Source organism: Octopus bimaculoides, chromosome 9 (genome assembly GCF_001194135.2).
Source record: "Octopus bimaculoides isolate UCB-OBI-ISO-001 chromosome 9, ASM119413v2, whole genome shotgun sequence".
In the NCBI taxonomy this organism is placed as follows: domain Eukaryota; kingdom Metazoa; phylum Mollusca; class Cephalopoda; order Octopoda; family Octopodidae; genus Octopus; species Octopus bimaculoides.
In genome coordinates this window covers 74,924,885-74,932,301 of record NC_068989.1, presented here as the reverse complement: position 1 = coordinate 74,932,301, position 7,417 = coordinate 74,924,885, and positions in this window count along the sequence as shown.

Genomic DNA, 7,417 nt, shown 5'->3' with positions numbered 1-7,417 from the left:
ATATATAGCCAACAGATGAGATCCAGAGATTCTCAGTATAGAAGAAACTTAGTAGTGCTGAAATGATTCGAAATTAAACTCCATTGTCTTTACAGGGGGTCAATTCTGCGTGAGTAAAGTATGGCTATAAGAGGGGCAGGTTGAGCAGATATAAACGTAATTATACAGATAAACAAATTAGATATATTAAATATATATATATTACTCTTTTATTCTTTTACTTGTTTCAGTCATTTGACTGCGGTCATGCTGGAGCATCGCCGTTAGTCGAGCAAACCGACCCCAGAGCTTATTCTTTGTGAGCCTAGTACTTATTCTATCAGTCTCTTTTGCCGAACCGCTAAGTTACGGGGACGTAAACACATCAACATCGGTTGTCAAGCGATGTCGGCGGGAACAAACACAGACACACACACATATACATATATAAATACATATGCAACGGGCTTCTTCCAGTTTCCGTCTACAAAATCCACTCACAAGGCTTTTGTCGGCTCGAGACTATAGTAGAAGACACTTGCCCATGGTACCACGAAGTGGGACTGGACCTGGGACCATGTGGTTGGTAAGCAAGCTACTTACCACACAGCCGGGTGCGTGGCGTTCAATCAAATAATAATATAAATAATATATATATATGCATGTGTACATACATATATGTATATAAATACGCATATATGGGTACAGGACATCGCAAAACGTAAACAACATGAAATACGAAAATAAAGTTGGATGTGCAAACAACGAGAGCAACAAATGGAAAACAAGACAAGTAACATAAAAACGACCCTTCATCAGTTGCCGGCTGTCCTTTTACTCCTTATTTCGAGCATTGGACGACAATATAAGACTTTGAAAGCTGTTGCTCCCGCGAATCAAAATGAAATTTAGGATTTGCGGAGGGTCAAAGTTGGTAACAAAAACAGGACAGTGGAGACATACAATGAAACCGAACGAATACAAACATGGAGGGTCTATAGACCAAACGAGGTAGAGTAGTGAACGCTGGAAAAATACTGTCGTTGACCAGAGAAAAGATAGAAAAGGAGATAGATAGGAATATGTGCAGTCTGTACGACAGCACTGAAGAAAAAAAAAGATGATTACGTGAGGAAAAGAAAGATGGACGATGGTCACAAGCATATATATATATATATATTTCGTATGTGTATTTCGTGTGCAAGATTCTTGATGTGGATACGTGTGTTGAAAGAAATACATTACCGGCATAATGCCTCTCCCAAGGTTTAATTGTATATATATATATATATATATATAATTATATATACAACAGAATTTCAAAGATTATCAAATTTATTCACAAGGTATGTGCCTAAGATGCCGCCAGTGGGCTGAACACAAATCAACATGATTGGAAAGTGAGCTTCTGAATCACACAACCATGACTTCTAAATATAAATATATAAATTTGTGTCTTTCTACCAAGTATTGTTTTAAAAGCATAAAGGTAGTATCGTCATATTCATTGACCAATCATTGCTAGGCTATATCTATAATTCAGTACTGTAGTAGTTTTACCATTTCTCGGCAGCTTTGCTATTTCATGCTATTAGACAACCATGTGTATTCGAAGTTTATATTATTCATAGTTGCAGGTATGTCTCATTATATATTTGGAATTTCTGTATTGTTTATCGATGTCTGTTTAGCAAGTATTGTGTTCAATGGGAGTTTTTCTTATTGCAAAATTCTCCAATGAAAGTTTCATTTGCACAAGGGACTTGCATTCTTTTTCGTTTTTAAATCTTTGATAATGTTGATTTTATTTGACTAAACCATGTTCTTCTCACGGTCCTGCAGAAAAGAAGTTACGAGAAATAAGCGGGAAAAGCTGACAGCTAGTAGTATCTAATATCATTGTTAAATCGTTGTATTTGTGTTATTTTGAAACGATTATTCCATTTCTTGACAACTCTTTGTAATGTGAATCCTGTTGCATCAACAACGCTAAACGTCAAACACACATATGAATACATATATAGATGCGCATGGTTGAGTGATAAGAAGTTTCCTTCTCAACCACATAGTTCCTAGGTCAGTACCATTGCGTCGCTCTTTGAGTGTCTTCTAATATAGCCCTGAGCATACAAGTGGATGGCAAACAGATTCGGCGAACGGAAACTGAGAGAAAACTGTTGTATATACATACATACATGCATACATACATACATACGTACATACATACATACATACATGCATGCATACATACATACATACATACATACATACATATATATATAATATAATATATATGATATACATATATAATGTATAATTTATGTAATATATATATAATATATATAATATACAGTCCAAGGACTGTGGATATTCCGGAGAACCGCCATTTACATTGCTACACTTTCACTAAACCTCTAATGTGTGACAGTTGGTGGATGAGTGAGTTTGACGTTGCTACCCTCATCTATGTTTCTTGTCTTGAGGTAGGTTCATCCGGAACTCTTGACAGGAGATCCAGTTTTGTTTTGAAGAAGCCTACATCGATGCCATGTAGATTTTCTCAGGCTTTGTGGGAGGATATTGAAGAACTGTGGGCCTTGAAGTTCAAGATGTTGCAGTATCTGGTTTTGTATCCAGATGGCAATATTAGGATTCTTGGTACAATGCAGAAGCGCCCCGTCCTACTGTTTATGTAACTGACAATGCCAAAGTTTTGCACAAATTTTTCTAGGATTTTCCAGATGTATATAACTGCATATCTTTCTCGCCTTCACTCCAGGGAGTAGAGTCTTAACTCTCAGTTTCTCCTAATAGCTGATATGCCATATTGTGTCAATCACTTTCGTGTAGCTTCGATGGATCGCCTCAGGTTGCATCATTAATTTGGCACTGTTTGATGTCTACAGTTGGGAGCAGTAACCCAGACGGCTGAGAACGAATGTCCTCTAGAGCAGTGGTTTTCAAACTGTGGTCCGCGGACCACAGGGGGTCCGCAAGGACAAGACAGGGGGTCCGTGAACAGCAAATACTTTTTATGGGCAATTTGATTTTATATATGGTTTTTAATCGAAATCTTTTAATTGCCAATAAACCTATTTAGTAAATACTGTTAGATAAACAAATGTAAAAATATATGTTATTTTATGCAAATATTTATGTATAAATTTCATAAGCGTTTATAAGGGGGTCCCTAAGGTAAAGCCTGAAATATAAAGGGGTCCGCAAGTCAAAAAGTTTGAAAACCCCTGCTCTAGAGGACCATCATGGTTTTCTTTTCTCTTGTTTTGAAGATCGAAGGGTCCATCCGACCAAGCGTCTGCATTTTATCGCCAACTTGGTAACATGCACCTGGAAAGATGCATCATTATTCATGTCACGCACCGATTTTGGTTCAGAAACGGGAATCCCTCCCGGGTCACACACACAAATATTTTTATGAAAAAATTGTTTGAAACTTAGGTTTCATTTCACCTCCGCCCTCATCATCCTACTCCGGACTGATTTGGGCCATATTCTGCTTTGCAATACACTCTTCGGAGAATCCTCTCAAGGAAAGAAAAACAAAAAATGAAAATATTTTTAGATGAAAAGATTTGGCTGTTGTTTCTACCACATCCCACGATCACCTTCCTCGTTTCATTGTGACTGACAAGTATTGATGTTTTTCAATATCCCACCCCTTTCAAAAACACATTTATGCAATTAAAAATACAATTTTAAAAGTTCGACTCTATTCTCCTCACCCATTGTTTCTGTCTATAGTTTTAAAATATTGGAGAGCCTGAGAAGGCGATTGCTAGAATTTATCCACAATGATGTAAAAAAGGTACGTAAAAGATTATTTAGTTTAGTAGCATACTTTTCTGTTAGTAAATATGTTCTTTCTTACCCCCGCCGAAACACACACATACACATACACAGAAGCACACACACACACATGTACACACACGCGCACACACACACATACACACATACACATACACACACACATACGCTGCACAGACGTGCTTGTTTCAGTGTGGGGGTGGGGGAAAGGACGGACTGTAAAATATTTAAATTATAATTTTTTTCCTTTTTGTTGCTTAAATCCCAGCAATGGACTACTCATGTATTACTTCCGCATCATTATTCCATAAAATGCGTTCGTGCGGAGAAAATCATAAATTTTCAAGAATGTTTTCTCATAAAAAGATGGTCTTCCTCATTTCCAAGGAAAAAATCCCTGTCAAAATGGAAAAAAAAAAAAATCCAAATTATGTAGACGTCCTGATACGAAACTCCGCCAAACTAAAAATAAAAAAGTAAAAATAAAATACATATTCATAAATAAGAAGTAAAAACAATCTAAGTGTAAGCTGGAAAGACGGTTAAATGTGTCTGCGTGGAAAATTGCGTTTACTATTGTCACAATTCCATGACAAAATCGAAGACTACAGCATACACGTGATCACAAGAACACAAATTTCACATCTTGAGAAACAAGCACATCCACGTCATTCTGCACACTGCCTAATGAAAGCCACTGTTAGCGCTCACTGCACACGCTAACGTGTGCTGCCATCTGCTGGCGCGTTACAGAACTAGTCCGGAAACTTTTTGATACCACCTCTTATTTAAATTTTAAATTTCATAGAAAAAAATATTACTTTGATAACATCTATACAAATTCAGTATGTGTGCATCCTCTGTGTTTGAATGCAGCTACTGAACATAAACTGGCCTGATACCTTCCATATTTCTTTGGGACGAGTGTATGTATTATGTAACAGTGTTGGGACCTGGAATGTGTCATATAGCCATGCCATAGGTACCTTTAATCTGTTTGGTTCATTTTCTATGAATCTCTTCTTTAATTGGTTTCTGTGTCTTTTTCAATAACTTTTTTGCTTTTTATCCCATACATCATTTTTCCTACGTACTTCGTAATTTCGTCTTCTCAGTACTGTTTTCCGTTTTTATACAATCTCACGTACAACCTTATCACCAACTTTGAAAAAATTTGATATGTCCTTTCTGGCACTGTTCCTTTCCTCGCCAGGTGGCAGTTTATCAAGTACTGATTTCAGCTTCCTCGCGAATATCAGTTCTGCTGGTGAAATTCCTGCTGGTGTATTCGGGTTCGGTGTCACCCTGTGCACTCTTAAAAATTTTTGAAGAACGACTTCGTTTGTGACGTCCTTGTTTACTTTTCTTAAAGCTCTTTTAAAGGTATCAACCAAACGTTTTGCCTATCCATTTGATCTGAGATGGTAAGGCGCTATCGTTATATATTCTACCATGAACATTTCACGGAATTTTCTAAATTCACTGGACACAAATTGTTTTCCATTATCAGACGTAGTCACGCCTGGGATGCCAAATCTTGCGAATAATTCGTGCAAAAAATTTATTACAGTTGGGGAGGTTGGTCTTTTGCACCTAATAATTTCAGGCCATTTTATAAAACTCTCAATTACAACTAAGTAGTAATAACCATTTAACGGACCCGCGGAATCGATGTGTAATATCGACCATGGGACTTTTACTTCTGGCCAAAGCTCTTATTTTTTGTAGGCAATTTCGCTGCCAGAGCACATCCTCTGCAGCCTTTTTCCCAAGTTTTCAATTTCCTTGTCCGTCTTCGGCCAATATACATAACTGCGCTTTAGCGCTTTTATCTTTGAGATCCCCGGATGTCCAATATGAAATTCTTTCGATATTCTTTTTTGTAGTGTCTCTGGTATCACTACCATTTGGGCATACATCAGTACACCGTCACATGTTGAATATATGTTTACGCCTTGGTGTTTTTTCATACTGAAGTTTTTCTTTTTTTTTTGTTGACCACAGTTTTTTTTATTTCATTTATGAACTTATCTTTTAACGATGTAACATTTGTTGTTCTTATTATTCTTTGAGTTGTTATTGCTGTTTTAACAACTCAACTAAAACGGCCAGCAAGTTTTCCAATAATTGTACGGATTTTTCGTAAAATGTGCATAACAAAACATTTGTTACCCTTCTGTCGGGTTGTTCATTTCTCCACATGAATTTGTTTTTAAATTCCTCCGCGTGAAAAAAAAAAAAAAAATCAACGTCGCCCGTGTGAATTGTTTATATCCTCGTCGCCACCGTTATGAATTGGTATTTTCCAGTTATAATGTGTTCCCACTGTAGTAACTGTAGGTATTGTGTCTACTCTAGTGGCCACGCTATGTTTTTGGTATCGGATAGAGTGTATCTCTTCTATGGTAATACACCGGAATGGTAATACACCGCTTCGTATATCGTGCTATCGCTGATAGCTCTACAAGACACCGATTTTGAATCGTCTACCGTGACTGTAATTCGAACTCGACTATAACACGTAACTGACACTTAACCCCAAATAAGAACGACTGACACACCATTCTCCGTACTGGTTGACACTGAATGGCTGCGAGCTGACTGAATCGTTAGTACAGCCGGACAAACTGCGTAGCGGTATTTTGTCCGTCTTTACGTTCTGAATTCAAATTCTGCCAAAGTTGTCTTTGCTTTCCGTTCTTTTGAGGGTCGATAAAATGATTACAAGTTGAGCACTGGGGTCCATGTAATTGACTAGTCCACTGCTCTCAGACTTGCTGGCCTTGTACCAGAATTTGAAATCAATTTGAAACTAAACACTGAAAATTGTAGATATTTTACTATTGCAGCAAGGCAACCTCACTTGCTACACCGCACTATTAAAAATTGAATTTTACACACACACACACACACACACACACACACACACACACATTACATGCGTGTGTGCTTTTGCGTGTATATGTGTGTGCATGTATGTGTGCCAATGTTTACAATAATAGTATGTGTAATGAAATATTTGTTCTTTTGCAGATGCCTCTACTATCTTCGCATGTATATATTTTCATACGTACATATATGTGACGCCAAGTAGCCGAGTCGAGAACATTCAACATTTAATACCAATAAAATCCAAGAATCTAAATCTACTGAAACTAATTTCATTACTCCGTTTCGGAATGAAAATATTGTGAAGGTAATAATCATTGTATCTCTTGGAGACATTGCTAAATTTCGAAAGTACGTCAGACATTTTAAATTTACGGTAGTGAAGCAAAATATCAAAGTATCATCAGGATTTGAAAGGTTAATTCATGCATTATTTACATCTTTTAAAATGGAAACATTGTTTTTAGTTTGCGTTCTATTGTTCTCAAATATTGTAACACATGCAGGATACTTCAACAACTGTAGCCCAGCTTTGTGTTCTGATCCTCGCACAGATGGCGTACCGAAACGTTGTTCGTGTCAACCAAACTGCTACCTCTACAATGGATGCTGTTCTGACATTATTAATAAGACCACTTCTATCACAAACTACCCGACTATGAATTGCCGAAAAGCTGGTTATCACTATTGTTATCAGTTTGACCGTTGTCCATATAACCATGAT